This window comes from Symphodus melops (genome assembly GCF_947650265.1).
Source record: "Symphodus melops genome assembly, chromosome: 19".
NCBI classification, from domain to species: domain Eukaryota; kingdom Metazoa; phylum Chordata; class Actinopteri; order Labriformes; family Labridae; genus Symphodus; species Symphodus melops.
The window spans coordinates 4,207,174-4,223,055 of NC_136709.1; the positions used below are offsets into that span (position 1 = coordinate 4,207,174).

At 39.0% G+C, this 15,882-nt stretch overlaps 1 protein-coding gene across 2 annotated transcripts in view; it reads left to right on the forward strand.

The window, feature by feature from the left end:
- The window catches only part of LOC306840404 (leucine-rich repeat and fibronectin type-III domain-containing protein 2), an 82,820-nt gene that overhangs the window by 16,248 nt on the left and 50,690 nt on the right, over positions 1-15,882 (forward strand). For both annotated transcript variants that reach the window (XM_079369662.1, XM_079369663.1), the window contains exon 2: positions 10,788-10,914. The gene's annotated coding sequence lies outside the window, so the exon portion shown is untranslated. The remainder of the gene's footprint in view (positions 1-10,787; positions 10,915-15,882) is intronic.

The window sequence follows — 15,882 nt, forward strand, 5'->3', positions numbered from 1 at the left end:
TAACTCCTCATTAAAGTCTTTATTTATATGCTAATACTTCAGAGAGTATTGTGAATATATTTTGTATGCTTGATAGTCTGAAAAAAGTACAGTCAGTTCAGGTCCAGAGCTAGGAGCAGTGTGAGGTTTATGTTCTAAATTACGCGTTTGTGTGCCAAACACAGAGCTTAGTAAAGACAATATATACCAGGTTCTCCAGTTAGTACAGCCATCACAGCTAACAGCCTGAAACCTTTAATCATTTCCTCCTCAGTTGTGTACCTGCTGTACTGTAAACAGTCGCCTTGGTATTTCAGTGCAGAGAGAGAAAAGCAAAAATAGATGCACTATTCTTATGTCCATTGTCTGTTTGATGACCAGCAGATTATTTACTTCTTGATCTAAATCAGTGGGAAATAAATGGTTTCTGTTGACGAATGCTTTAAAGGTTACATTTAATGCTAAATAGACTTTAGTATGATTTCCAAACACTTATTTTGTCTACAGACCCCCCCCCCCCCCCACCCCCACCCCCATCTTCCATTCCATCTCTGCCTTGTGCCCTCTCCACTTTTCAGAAAATGTGTGCTCAAACAGGCTGTTTAGAGATCATGACATCACAAAGGGCACTAACCCCTCCCCCAGGTGGAGTCTGCCTTCTCACTATAAACAATAGGCCATGGTTCAAGAAAGTCTGAGCCACCCAAGTCCTTCCAGAGAGGGACGTGGTCAGACACAGCTCATTTGCATTTCAAGCTGCAGAATCAGAAAGAATTAGAGCGGATTTTTGACTATTTGAACTGGTTGAAAAGGAGGAGAATATGTGGCCTTTATACTGAAATGTGAAAATTGGTCCCTTTTTGGTGGTTGGTTCTGGGGTCTTTCGTGATTGGCCACTTCTGATGTTGATGTCAAAATGAATTGATCCTATCCTGAGTATGTTTATCATTACAGCCATATATACAGCAATATAAACTAAACTAAAGAAAAAAATAAAAGGCGAAGACTTTTTCCTAAACAGTGTTGAAATGCTTTGAGGCGTCTTCAGAGTTTTCACACGCCAGCATCAAAAACTGACAACTTCCCTCATCATCCCTGATTAACAGTGACAGGAAGCAGAGTCTGGTGACTTCCTGTCACACTGAAGCACTTTGTCACAGAGATGAGTCTACAGGCGTCAGCAGCTTTACTTACAACTTTGCACCATCACGACAGTACAAGCCGACTCAGAGTGAATCTATCTGTTATTTAAATTACACTAAATTCATAAGTGTGACATATCTGTAATTACACCCAGTTTTTTTTCTTATTATTAATGGAGAACAAATGACCTTTGAGTTAATAAGCTTTAGATGTTAATAAAAATGTCTTCATGTTAATTAGAAATCTGTCTTGATGACGGATGATTGCCTTTTGTGTTACGGACCATCCAGACAGATGTGACACAGACAACTGTTTTTACAATCTGAGGTAGTAACTATTTAACTGGACACCTTAACAGATATGTGCTGGATTTGCATATGCTCATGCCAAATGATAGTGTATTAAGAGACAGAGCATGCCATAAAAAAAGAAGGTTTACCATGCATTTATGTGTTCTGATCTAAAAATACCGTCCTCTGAGGACTGACCCTTGGGCAGAGTAGAGCAGTGTCACCTCTCAAACACGTGCATTTCTCTTTTGCCGAGGAAAACTTAAACAGAATCTTCGCAGGCTCCAGAAAGTGGCAGAAATGTTGCACAAATTTTAATCTAGTGAGACGAAACCTTGAAAACTAATCCACCGATAGCTGATCTTTCGCATGCAGATGAATACTGCTTTGTGTCAACAAGGGAGATTTGCATGACTGTGCGATGCGAGATAAAATGATGTCATATTAAGCTTGTTTTTCGAATTCTGTTGTGGATGTAATTCAGCTGGCTTACCATTTCCATCCTGCATGCATAAGTGAGTACATTACAACCTGACAGGAGACAAACACAAGCTTCAGGGATGAGGCTCTTTATGTAAGCCTCGTTCCAATATTCTCCCAAAACACATTTTACAACAAAGAGTTTTGGAATTTTAAATGTGTTATTACCCTTGCATACATAATGCAACCCCTCCCCTTGTGTATCTGTCACAAGTTAAAATATTCCATCTTTGGCACGGTACTGGAGGGCTCAACTCACACAGTCAATTACTGTATGCAGCCTCGTTCATATGTCTTGCATGCAAATGAGACTATAAATACACCAACTCTTATCTCCGATGTTTCCCCCCTGTCAGGATGTTAAAGAGAGTGCTGTGACACACTAAAGGTCTCTCGCTGTCTTACTGCTCCATACATTGTTTTAATCTTGAGCTCTAAGAGGTGCAAATTTAGGCTTGTGTTGTTCATTTGCACAAATTCTGCCCATCGAAGGTTTAGAAAAGTACGGCAAAAGTAAAGCTGAAAAATTAGGGCTTATAGTTTTCACACTGGCTGGCTGACTTTAACAAATGAGAGATATTATACATTTAAGGCCTTTTGTGTCGAGGCAAAATATTTACCCATAAAAACAGGCTTGAAAGCAAGGACATAGCACATGGAAGTTAAGGGTTATGATGGCAAATTGCATTCAGAAAAAAAGCGGATGGGCTGTTTTAGCCTCCATTCTGTTTGTTTAATTTTGTCTATTGATGGTTATGATCTGAAGCATCTTTGTTTTCTTATTTGTGCCTCGACTCCGACAATAAATATTCAAATCGAAGTCACTGGGACACTGAAATATGTTGTAAAACAGTCGTTTAAAATATGAATTTCTCTCATCTTAAAAGACTCCAAGGCAATTATTGATACTACATTAGTTAGAAACATGACTGTTGAGCAGGGATTATGTTTCCTCTTTATATTCATCATACGTGATATATTCACATATGGAAACATCTACCGCTGGTTGAATATCATTTGTGCTTCAGGTACGTTGGGTTTGGGCTACTGCAGCTAGCTTTAATGTGATATTCTGTAAGCGCCTCTGCATTGTGCAAAAGGCTCAAGATGTTGCTGGAACAGGACAAGTCTGAGTCTAGGGAACAAGCAACTACCTAAATGAATGAAAGCTAAGTATCAGCCACACTAAGGCCCATGTCTAAGGCTGCTGTGTAACAGTTTGTCAGGAGGCTTTAGACCCGCCACAGCTCCAGCTCTCAGCCTGTCGTTAGGTGAACTGAAAGTTTGGTGGATTGAAAGCTAGGTTGAGACAGCATTTCCAGCATAGTGACCGCCATCGATGAAACTGCGGAAACAGATGGGTGACGTCACTCAGGCTTTCTCCTTGTATATTTACAGTCCAAGGGGATACACTTTACTCATGACTTGGTGTCAAATATAGAAAGGGATACATCATTAAAATAGCAAAGATCTAATGTGCAGTATGTTGAAAATGGCTTCATAAAGGATATATAGCACATTAAAGTCATCTTTTGCATCATTATGACATATGAACCTTATTGTCACGTAATTACTCCTCTTTCATTGGGAGTGGCTGCAAATGCTAGGGAAAAGGATAATAATAAATTGCAGTTGTGTTTTGTTTTTTTCCTGTGAAGGGTATCATCATTTATTTTTTTCAAACAAAGAATTATGAAGCAAAGGTCCACTGGAGCAATCTTCTAGCTGTGTCAAAACACTGCAGCGCTAAAACAGAGCCAACAGCAGGTTACCTTTATTTAAAGCATACCCTGTTGGAAAACATAAAGTAAGTTCAAAACAAGAGAGGTTCAAAGAGCCAGAGGAGCATGGAAGTTCATTCATATTTCAATCCTGCTGAGACAGAACATTTATGATGTGGAAGTGTAATGTTGAATGTGCTAAAGAGGGGATGTATGATACTTCATGTATTGCTAAGATGAAACAGTCGTTTCAATGGCTGAGATCATTTGTGAGCTCGAGCGCTGCTGTGTGTTTATTATTAAAACTGGAAATGGAAGAAAAGGAAAGTTTTTGCAACTGCAAAAAGTTTAGAAATATATTTCTCTTTCTGTGTAAACTATTGTCATCCAGCTCGTGTTTTAAGACGAGCAGCACGGAAAAAAGCTTCACTCGTCTTCTTTCTTACTAAGTAGAGTGAATTCCGTTACATTTAGGTTCATTGGTACAGCATACTTTTCAGACTTGTTTGGAACCTATGGAGGTTTCACTTGATATCGGTCTTAGACTAAAGACCACTTTTTAAAGGTCCTGGTCTTGTCTTGGGATTGAAAGCATTGTTACCCAGCCTCGTCTCCGTCTCAGACTGAGTGGACTGGTCAAGACCACTACTGATGTTTTCACATCATTACTGGGATTCGAATTAAAAAACACGCCTTTGTCATAACAACAAATAACTTCATCGTATGTGGTTTTATTTGTTTCCCCTGGTTACAGATGCAACGTTCCCGGTGTTACTGTATAAATTAGTGACACGCCCATGCACACAAGATGTTTATTTTTCATTGATATTTGTGCTCTTGGTTTTGCCATGGTCTTAATTAAAACAAAAAAAAGACAATCAAGACTTTCAAGATATCCTCATCTCATTTTAAGAAACATATTATGTTCAGTAGGGTCAGATCAATATGGTAGTTTTAGGTCTGATCCCGATACCGATATCCTTCTTAGATCTATGTTTCATCTTTAGAGATATATAAATATACACCGTCATTGCTTTTATATCGTAAATGCACATGCATCACCGCCTGACACTCTGGAGAGTAATAATGCCTGTAACCATACAGCACCCTCTGCTGGTGACAGCCAGAAAGAGAACTGCTATTGATAAACAAAATGAAACTCAAATTAAATACTATTTTATCTGTGATAAATCTAGTTATATTGGCTAGATATACAGCTGGCTGATTAATCAGTCCGGCTCTAAGTTAAGTGTATTGAGATAGTTTGAATTGTTTATCCTTGGTATGAAACAAAATTCAACAGAAACTCAAATGATACAGTCGTGCAAAAAAATAAAGAAAGTAGACCTTTTTGTAGATTAAAAGAAACATTCACAAGACTGTGTAACTAACTGACCAAATGTGGCTACATACCCAGGATCTCTTTTTTACACCACAGAGTTAGGGTTTACTTTATGTCCAGCAGAAATTAGTGTTGGAAGTGAACGATGTGCTCCCTCAGTCCCCTGCTGAACCAGAAGAATGACTATTGTGCAAAATGCTCTTGCATAAGGCCAGTACTTTGATGTATGAACACACCATTCTGTTTGTTTAAAGTCATCTTTTACATCAAGGGCTCAACAGCGTAGGGTGACTTGAGGGACCGCTGTGTCTTTGAAGAATTCATTCATTAGCATTCAAAGGGACAGCCCCGATCCACCCGCCCAGTGCTCGGATCAAAACATTGCCAACAGCAGGGCAGACGTACGTGCGCAGCATCCTTTCTGACCGGCACTCTTTGAGACACCTCATTTGCAGCTCAGCCATCGTGTGCAAATCCCTCCAGATAGATAATGTCATGGTGTACGCAACACCCTGTCATGTTATTATGACAGGCCTGTTTGCAAAGAGAGATTGGATGTGATTTGGAAGGGCAGCACACCGGCTCTTTGATGATCTACATCCAGGTGGAAATTATGGTAAGGAATAATATGTATCTATGCGGATCAGAGAGTTGTGAAAGATAAAGCAAAGTCAACGGAAAACTCTCAGGACTTATGGATTTCCTGTTCAAGTGCACCTCTGAATAAGAAGGCCTTATTACTCATTCTGTGAACTTTCTCTTTGTTGAGCTAGACATGCACGTCAATGATTTTATATGTCAAAGTCAATTTGGTAGTCACGGTTAGTAATACTCAGTCTGGAGAAAGAGTTGTACAAAGTCTTGCGAGTCTGAGAAAAGTTTGATTATGTGGGTTTTTTCTTTCTGTTTGGCTTCCAGACACATTTCCAACAGGAAGTCTGCCTTTCAAATGAGGGCTGCAAGAATGATGTAAATGATCCCCATTAAGGTGTTTAAAATGAATGATATATTGCACCCTGTTATAGTCATTATTATCATTTTAGGACAGCTGTTCCACCCCTGAAGCCACCAAGGAGAGCAGTCAAGTGATTAAAAATACTTTATTAGTCTTTCCTTCAATAAAGTATTAGGCCTATAAATATTGTTGTGGTTGTAGGACTATTAGTAAATATTAGTGCATAAACACAAAGGCTTCGGGTCCAAATCAGCAAATTCTTCCTGCTATGTCCGCAGGGGACAAAACCTACAAATTCCTCACAGGAGCATGAAGAAGTGAAAATGGAGTTGGAGTGAAGAAGATGCCTAGAACATATTTTCTATGTGCTTTTTTTAAAGCAGATCACTCCTGTTTTAACATTCATAGGATGCTAAACTGTGAGATGACTGCAGAGATGTTACTGGTTTGCATTTTGGGTTTCTTGCACTCCACAACCAAAGCAAACAGAATTGTGATTGATAAAAAAAAATCCACTCATATAACAAACAAGAACTGTTCTGAGAATCAAATTCATATCCCTCATCTACATACTCTGTATTCATATGCATAAACATGTTTATTATTAGTCAACATTGAGCGTGCTGGCTAAAGCCTTATGACAAAGCCCATAATGTGAGGGAATATTTTTTCCTGTTATGTGTGTTTCTAATGCATCGCATATTAGTTAAAAAAAAACAAAACTAGAGATGCTCAAAAACACATCCAACAAAGACGATACATCCATAATGTGTGAAAGAAGATTTAAAAAAAAAATCACTTCATCCTCCCCTGAAAGCATATTTGCACTTGGGTGCCACTGATCAACCACTATCCCCTCGCTTATTTTAAATGCATGCTGCACTCAGTCGCCAATATGCAAAAAGATTACATCTAATCTTATTCCTGAGGAACCCAGCAGTCTGCTCTCTGCTTGTAGAAGTCCAGCTGTGGCTTTGCTTTGGGATCAGATGTGATTTCTTGTTGTCAGATAAGATGACAAGTAAAACTTTAATATACCATCGGAAGCACCGTGTGTGTGTGTGTGTGTGTGTGTCTGTTTGTCAGAGTTATTTATGTAGATGAGGTTCTGTCTTGTCTGTTTTAGCAACATAATTAATGTACTGGTGAATTTTGTGTCTTCACGTTTGTGTTTGGATAACAGTATGCGTCTATTGGCATGTGTAAGTGTTATTCACAGGGTCTTATCGACTCTCAGTGTTTCCATACTGCTGTGTTCTTGTGAATTAATCCTCGATGCTATTCAGGCCCTGACAGAAAGGCTTTTGACTGAGTGATCTTGCTTATAATTAACTGACAGTAAACACTGTGCACACAACGCGTAATCACTGCATTATAACGATTCTCAGCCCCCACTACCGGCTTTGATTGACCTCTTAAAATGACAGGATGCATTCTTGATTGATTACGTTGATGCAAGGCCTTACAAATAAATTGTGCAGGGACCACATAGCTAATTTTCGTTTGGCCCTCAGTAGCCGCCTCATTTGAAGTATTTGACATGTACATTGAGTAAATGACAGCAGCCGCAGAGGTATAAGCGTCTTGGGTGTGAAATAAAAACAAATTGAAATAGCTTATAGCGTGAATTTATGCATCATAATGTTACGGTAGACAATCTTTGATTTATATATTCATCACCTCCAAGGCCTCTTGTTTAACTTCAGGTTGTAAATCTACATTACAAACAGCCTGAGCTTCCCTGCACGATGATAAACATGAAAAAGGAACACTGCGTCTCGCTGAAGAAACCATTTTCCAGTGAGCCATGTTTCACCACGTTACATCAACCGTAATCTCGAGTGACAGCTGTTGATGACCTACGCGACACGCAACAGCGGTGTCTCAATTACGCAGCGTGAAATTGTAACTGTCTGGATTCTGGTTGAACTTTTACAGCTTCATGCCTGTTTGCACTCAAACAATGTTAAGCCCACCACAAGTCAGTGATGTGGGCACCCAGTTCTGCAGTTGGTGGTGTACATGTGGAAATATGGAGATGCTTTCAGGCTCTGGAATCTCATTGAGCATATTGTGTTGCGAGAATCAAAGCAGAGGTGTATTTGGCAACGGAAAACCGCCACAACCAGAGAAGTCAGGAAATCTCTGAGGCTTAGTTACAGCGCACATTGCAGAAAGAGCTTGTCAAGGGGATTTTGGGAGGATATTCTGCCAGCTTGACACTGTGACAGCGGCAGAAATCACATGACACAACAACTGAAATTGTTTGTGCAGGAGAAGCTTGCTGTGTTTACATTATATTTAGCATATTCAAACTTGCCTAATCTTAAGAAACATACCATTCGGTCCTAGATACTTTTTTTTTAATTTCCTGTGGAAACTCTGACATGTTTTTCACAATCTGAAAATCAAGCATGTTTAAGTGTGTGTGTGTGTGTGTGTGTATGTGTGTGTTTACATGTGTGTGGTTGGTGTGTAGTCCTGTGAGTGGGCTTCAGTAGATACGGGTGGATGTGTTGTATTGTATGCATTGTGTTTGTGTATTGCTGTCTTCTGTCAAGTGTTTACATGTGTATGGAATGTGTTACATAGATAAAACTGAATAGAAATGTCAGTTATAAAGGAAATTTAATCACTACTCTAAAGGTACAAAAACAAATCAATGTTAAGCAGAGTCTTTGTAAAAGTCTGCAGGTTAAAGATGTAATGGGGTTTGGTAAATGTGGCTTACATTAGTAGTGCTCACACTGCAATCCGTTGGTTCTTCCTGCAGGTCAAAATCCACATCCACATGCCTGTGATAAATATATAGCATACTCTGTTGCAAGTGACAATAGTTAAAAATAGTTAAAATCCAATGTTGAAATCCACGTCATAATCAGCAGTACAAAAGCTGTTCTGTTACCCAAACAAGCTGACATCATCATGTGTTCAGGGTCAGTAAAAACAATTGTAACACCAAGACAAAGAAAACCTACGTTTTAGCGAGAAACTTAAATAAATTCAGTTGCTAGAAGCAGAATTGTTTTCTTTGCATTAGAGGTGAAACTCAGTGAACACTGAAGGTGGTTAGCTAGTTAGCAAAACAAGTTAAACAAGGCAGCTAAAAGCCCCGAGAAAGTGAGCTGATTGAAAGCAAAGCTGAAGAGCAGGACATTTATTTTGTGTCATTGTGAAAGAGCAGAAACTGTAAATATATATGATATAACGTATGTTTCTGAAAAACATCCAAGTCATACTTAACAGACAACAGATTTTTATGGGCTGTATTATTACCAGCTGTATTATCTGTGGGAATGGTTTATTGGGAAACTTGTGGACTACCAAATTGATCTGAAAATGTAAAACTACAATTTTCTTTTCATAAAATGGACATCTGAAAACACAAGCCAGTACAAATGTCTGTTTTTTTGTCACTTGGGTGACAATTCAATTGAGAAGACATGGGCTGGTGTGAAATGGAGAAAGTGTAAAGTATGGTCATTTTCTTGGAATCAAGCCATCTGCGCTATCATTAGACTAGGCTGATGTGACACCCTGCTTATCATCCACTATCACATTGAAACTATTTCATTTAGTGTCTTTGTCCTATAGTGCAATAGCCCTGAGACGTCTTCTCTTTCAGCCAGTTGGATTTTGTGTCTTTTAGTGTTCTAAAGCGTCTGATTTGGCAAATAGGGATGTCTGGCAGATGCAGACCTCAAAAAGAGCCTTGTTTCAGCAGAATAAGAATCGCTTCATAAAGAGAGCACTAATTGGGCTGAGACTTTAAAATTGCTTTTGTTTATTCACCCTGGCCGACTCAGCCTGGAGCCAGAAGACGTTTTTAAGCAAAATAAATATCACGAAAGCTTGTGTCTACCTTTCTCTCGAAATCACTCACTGCTTTTATCTTCTCCCCGTTCGAATGAGAAGGAGCAGGGGGTTCTGGTTAGGACATGTGCTGTGACATGGTCACAGAATTTTAATGAGGAGATGTATTAATGCTGTGTTAGACCCCAACGTTTTTCCTCCTTCAGTACGACTGGCTAGCAGAGCTACAGGTTGTCAGAATCTTTGAAACCTTGTCTGAAAACATCACAGAAACAAATCTGTCTTCTGACCCTGCTGTCCTCATTTTCCCTCAAAGTGATTCACCCGTCCTTTAAGTCTGCAGTCTGATGTCAAGGCTGAATCCACTTGTTCTGCTCTCTGCTGAGTCCAAATGGCAGTTTGTTTGTTTTAGTTTTTTTGTTTTATTTTACTGCGTTATCAATGAGCATGTTATTTTTTAAATGTCTTTTTTTTTTAACTGACATTTAAAATCAGTTAATGTAAAAATTGCAAAATGATTACTTTTTTTTTGTCTTTGAACTCTGAAGTTTAGTTTATTAGAATCTCCATTAACTGCAGCTAGTTTTAAGAAACACTCAAAATCAGTCTTTTTTAAGGTCCTGGTCTCATTCCAGAATCAAAATCATTTCTACTCTGTCTTGTCACAGTCTCAGACTACACAGTCTCTGGATTATAAATCAGGGCCTACATTGACAGGTTATTATCCCACGTCATCATTACTGTGATTCGAAGGAAAACACTCTCTAAAGGATTTTTTATTTATTCATAATTTGATTTTTATCTCCATTCACAGATTTATTGTTTTGGTTTTCACTCAGTCTCCATCCCTCAATGTCTTAGTGTTGTCTTGGTGTCAGAGCACTCCGGTCTCAGGTCTGTCTTGGTCTTGTGTCGTGTGGTCTTGACTACAACATTAGCTGCAGCGTTGCTATTGTTCCTGGCGTCCGTGACTGTGTTGTGACGTCGTACGACCAAGAATCAACACAACATGAACCACAACTTCTCTTCACTAACTTGTCAAATTGTTCCTCTTCTTTCTTTAGGTGACCTGAGAGACCCAGAGACAGATGTGACACCTATTCAGAGTGCATGATTTGGACTTCTTCTTCCTGACATGGCTCAACATGTGTTTGGATACCTGACCTGACCAAACAACTGCATCCTGTTGGAGTGAGTCCCAAAAACACGTACACGAAGAGGAGGTTCCGTCAAATGCACCTTTATATGCACTGTTTGCCAAATATCATCATCATGACATAATAGTTGTTGCTGGTGGTTTCCTCAAGAACCTTTAGGACTATACTTTCAGGTCCACACAGAAGTGTTTAAAGATTTGAAAGTAACTAGTGCTCTACAATGACGCTATAAATGTTCCAACTTCAAACAGACTTCAGAGCTGTAACTTTATTATCTTGATAGGATACAATATAAGCACATACCCCAGGATGGGTTATCACCTTTTATTTAACATCTCTGGAATATCATCAGTAATCTCTTCAAAATGAATTTCTTGTTATTGCTTGCTCTGATACTGCTGTTTAGGTGACAGTCCCGAAAAAAACAAAGCATATTTGATAAGAAACATATACATTTGTTTATATTGCCTGGGAACTTTATTCCTGCAACTTTAATGTATCTGCAATACATCAATAGTCCTGAGAATGTATAACAGGAGTAATATCATAAGATTAAATTGAAGAAAGTGCTTATGGGAAATCAACACAATTCATATTTAATATATATTAAAAAAACAGGAAGCCAACCAGCAGCTGAGAAGAGCGACCCCAGAGAGTGAAAACATGTTTCAGAGCTAAAATTAGAATTTTTAGACACACCAAATTTACCACTGAGAGCTGGGATATAAATACTAATGTAGATCTGTTATACATGGTAAGGAACATGAGCATTGTGTGCACTAGCTTATAATTCATGGAGATGCCTGGAGTTTCAAAAAGCACAGGTCAGCTGGTCTCCCTTGTGGTTTGACATTGTAAATATAGAAAATGAGTTTATTTTAACCCAAACAAAAATAAATCAATGAACGTCTTGTGTCTTTGAGACGAATACTTTCTTTTTACAATAATTAGACATTCTTCGCCAGATCTTCTTTAAACCATTCTGTCACATATCATCAGTCTGTATTTGAGCTGCCGGCCCCACAATAATTGGATGATATATATCACTCCCAGCAGGACAAACACTCAGCAAAAAGCCAGAGCGTTCTGATTTACAAAAGTGGATTAGGGTCTCAAGCTTGCTGCTCAAACTCTTCCTTCCTTTCTCCTTCTATCATCCACCCTTTCTCTGAGAAAATTGGCGTCATTTACTGCTGTCACTGCAGAGCTCGTTGTCCCCCATTATCCCAGGGACAAAGCTGCCATGACATTGAGTTAATCCGTGCTTGTTTCAATTTTACTTCCAGTGGAAGAAAACAGATAAAGAGTTCAGGTAAGAGATGGCAAAGAGGTGCAAAACCCGAGGCATAACTAACAACAATGATTGTAAAGGTTGAGAGCAAGATAAAGCGCAATCTGCCAAAACCAATTTGGTTGATTTCCTCCCAAATGTCATGGAGGGTTTGGGCTTTGTTGTGAGGTTATTGTCTCTGGGAATGATGGAGAGTGATTCTAAAGACTTAAATGATTTACTGGTGTAGTGCTGAGACTTTCTAGCTCATCAAAATCTTCACAATCAGCATTACCTGAAGGCAAGCAGTCGTAAAACATGTCATCGAAACTTCTCATGTAAGCTTCGGGAAGGGGAACTGTGAATATGGAAATGACATGTGCAAGCCTGCTCCTCTGATTAGAAGAGAAATGTCATCAGTAAAGCTTACCGCCTTGGATGTAAATCTTTCCAGTAGTGAAATTGTGTCACATGCTGCAATGTGAAACTGGACTTAGCTTACTCAGTTAAATCCACAAAATAGTGAAAAGAGAGCAAACAAAAGTGCCAGATATGCCTGTCAAGTAAAGCAACCTTTTCTGTCTTTTAACTTACTCCAAAAAGATGGTGTCATTTTATACAAGCTTTTTTGGTGCCTAACGGTTCTTGGTTACTTTGAAATTGCACCTAACATGTTGAATAACATGAGAGAGTGGACTATTGAGCCCAATTGCTTTACAGTAAAATGTCACTTGATGCAATAACAGGTGTTTTGATTAAGTTTTTTTTTTAAGGAAATAAATTGTTGATCTTATTTTCTTCATGTGCTATTCTGCTTGTATACCATTATAAACACATGCAAGGTCACTCAAACATTTCTCAGTGTGTAGTACCACTTATTTTACTTCTAAGTCTGATAGTCCACACTTAAAGAATGCTTGGTATAGATTTGAGGATTCTGATCAAATTAAGAATCCATACAGAGTCATTTGGGGCAGCTGTGGCTCAGTGGTAGTGGCAGTGGCAATTCTTCAAACTGGTGAAGGTTTTCATCCCCATCTCATGCAGTTGCAGGTTTAAATGTCCTTGGCCAAGAAACTGAACCCCTAATTTCTCCCGCTGCTTCGTCACTGGCATATGAATGTGTATGACTGGGATGAGTTAGTACTGGTGAACACTTTACATAGCAGCCTCTGCCTGTGTGTGAATGGGTTGGTGTGACCTTTGGTTTAAAATAGCTTTGAGTAGTCTGAAGATTAGAAAAGCACTATACAGTCTCAATCAATTCACCATTACATGTTGGAATGGAGGGCTATACAATCTGTACAGAATGCTTGAGTAACAACTTTTCGTTGTTTCAACGTTTAACATCCACTTTCCATCTCAAGAGCATCGTTCACTGGAATCTCCCTTCCTTGTTCATGAATCAGTCAATCAATACAGCAGAGAATCACAACAAAAGTCATCTTGTCATCTATTAAATAGAACCCAACTAATCCCATTGTGAGCAGGCACTTAAAATTAAGGTCAAGGGAAAACCTTAACAGGCAGACATTTAAACAGACAGCCCTATGCATCAAAACATTTTCGAAGAAATGCACAGAGAGTAAAATTCCGTAAACCTTTGAAGCTAAACTTTGCACTAACAATAAATACATTCACTAACATTCTCATTCAGGCCTCGAATCAACAGTTCAGAACTTAAAAAAAAGCAACTTCTCTAAAGAGTGCTGCTTGAACCAAAAACTCTCAAATGTCACAGCAGTCAGATCAATTCATTCCAGCCGAACTGTTCCAGTCAAACGGTTTGTTTTGGGGCTGAAGTGATTGTAGGAGGTAAGTTCAACTGAAGTGAACATTGACAAAGAGCAAACTGTCTCGACAGTACTGACCTTTGAGGAAATGAAGGGTCAGAGAGTCCCAAAATGGAAGGAGCTATCTTAGCTTAACTCACCTCCACAGTTAAACTTAATAGACAACAGTTGGTGGTAATATGTTGTACAATTGTATAATGACAAAAAATACATTCTATTCCATTCTAATAATACATTTCTTCAAGGAAGACTTGACACAAAAAAGACACAATCTCTCTAACATCGAGAAATTACTTTTTAGTAATGAAAAGTTAAGTCAATAATGTAGTTGTTTTGGGGTTTTTTTTCTCACTGACTGTTTAACATAAAAGTCTTTGTGGTGTCACCCATGGGTTTCTAAAGAAGCATTTTGATGAGGTGGAGTTGTGATTGGATTTAAGCCTCCTGGCAAACACCTTCAATCACAGTATCAGTTAATTGACTGACTTTATCCCAAACAGGACTTATTTTATAGGCTATATCACAGAGCTAGACTGCAAGAGATATAGCTAATTGGTTCATGTTTTCAACTAGCTAGCATGTTAGCTGCTGACTAGTTATTCAACCAGCACTATAAGTGATCGCCATCCCACATTTAAGAAATGCTTATTACGCTGTGCCTCTGTCTCTTGTGTAACTACACCCTCATCACAAACAGTATTGCAGAACATGTTGCCATGTGGTTTGCCTGCCTTAATTGATTCAGAGATTGGAAGAGCTTGGACAGACATTATGCCACTGCATGGTGAACAATCTTTTCACGGGTACAGTTTTGAGATTGTACTTGGAACAGTGGACACAACCCAATAAACAAGACAACTATCCTACTCTTTTTGGTTCCTAATAAAACATTATATGGCTAAAAAAATGTCTGCACCCATCTCTCCAATCTGCTATGATGGAGACAGGGAGGTTGTAAAATACCTTGATAGCTTATTATGAGCAGATTATACAGTTAACTATGTGTGGATTAATAAAGCACTCTGAAATCATATTACATTTGTATTAAAAAAAAAAAAAAAATAGGAGAAATTTGCAGTACAACGTTGACATTAAATATGTTGATCCTGGGAATTGCCTCCTCCATTCGCCCTCTCTCAGCGGGATATCAAAAGGATGATAGCAAGCTAATATTACCGTGTGATCTATTGATTGCACTTGTCAGCTTTTACAATCTGGCTTCATCTATTTCTCTGCACTCCCCCCTCTCATTTAGAAGTTTCCCGGGAGCCGAGGTGAGCCCGTCCTTTACCTGACAGACTGCACGCTCATCCATCCAATCCTCTCTGCTACAGGCCTCACCACCCCTTTTTACAGCTGCACATGAGAGCCCTATCATGGTCCACTAATCCCTCCTCATTAAGGCTGGCCTCGAGGCTCTCGTTACCGTACATCCATTCCCGTGCGCCTTGTACTCATGGCTTTCATCTATACCAGCATGTGCAGATGTCATGAATATGTCATATGCAATATAATACATGTGTCATGTTTTTGATGTCTATGTCAGCTGTGGGACCAGATAACATGGGGAAAAGCAGCTGCTCTTACTCCATGGTACAGGAAATGTTGCATTGGTTGCACTAAGGCTGCATGTTTATGGACATTTGCAGGTTAAAATCTCTTTCTAAGCTTTACAGCACCAGTTCAAGTGGCATCGACAGCTGTTGTGTTATTTGTGCATGCAGTGCTTGATAGCATAGCATAGGCCTCGGGGCAACATCCATCTCTACATTTATTGCTGTAATTCTTTATATTTCTCATTGTGTTACTCTACAATAACTCGCCCCAAGGTTCTCTGAGCAGAAAAGCAAATCTACTTTTTATAGCCAGAATAGGGAAGTTTTCTTGACAGAGCGTAAATCTGTGCGCTCCTCAGTGTCTCTGTAAAGGTTGTAGTAGT